Source organism: Pundamilia nyererei, unplaced genomic scaffold, assembly GCF_000239375.1.
Source record: "Pundamilia nyererei isolate P.nyererei 1_Seehausen unplaced genomic scaffold, PunNye1.0 scaffold00098, whole genome shotgun sequence".
In the NCBI taxonomy this organism is placed as follows: Eukaryota; Metazoa; Chordata; class Actinopteri; order Cichliformes; family Cichlidae; genus Pundamilia; species Pundamilia nyererei.
In genome coordinates, this window is record NW_005187499.1 from 98,910 (window position 1) to 99,728 (window position 819).

Below are 819 nucleotides of genomic sequence, written 5' to 3' on the forward strand. Positions count from 1 at the left end.
CATCACTAGTTTCTGGGCCCCGCAGAGGAAAACCGAGGGAGCGTAGCACCAGCAGCGCCCTCTTCTGGATGTGATTTTAATAGATTTGAAAGAATATTGATTCCCAATATTAAATGGTCAGAGGGCAAATACTGATGATTTGTTGAATGATCAGTATTTGATCAGTATTTAATTTTTTACATTTTATTAAAAGAAACTGTCAGAGTTATCATACATTACAATGCATGCTCTGTGTGTGTTTGTATTTGCTGTGTTTTTGTTTTGTCTTCGATTGACTTTTTTTTTACTCACTATGTGTTTACCACTGCACAGTAGTTATAATTTTTTCTCTCTCTTCTACAGTGTGTCTTTTGTCCCATCTCCCTCCCCACCACCTCCAATCAGTCACTGCAGACGGCTGCGCCTCCCTGAACATGGATCTGCCAGAGGTTTCTTCCCGTTAAAAGTGAGTTTTTTCTTCCCACCACGTGCCACGTGCTTACTCAGAGGGGGTTATCTGATTGTTGGGAATTTCTCTGTTATTCTAGTCTTTATTTAACAATTTAAAGTGTAAACTGCTTTTGTGATTTGGTGCCACATACAGTCATATGAAAGCATTCGGGAACCTTTCTTCTGGATGGAATTATGTTTATTTCTTCCTTACAAAATCTCTCCACTTCATTTAAATCTGATGTCAGCCAGGTATTGACAGCCTGCTTCAAATCATCCCACCAATTTTCTATTACATTTCAGGTCAGAAGACAGTGATGACCATTCCACAACATTGTATTTCTCCCTCTGCATGATGCCTTTGTAGATTTCCAACTGTGTTTTGGGTCA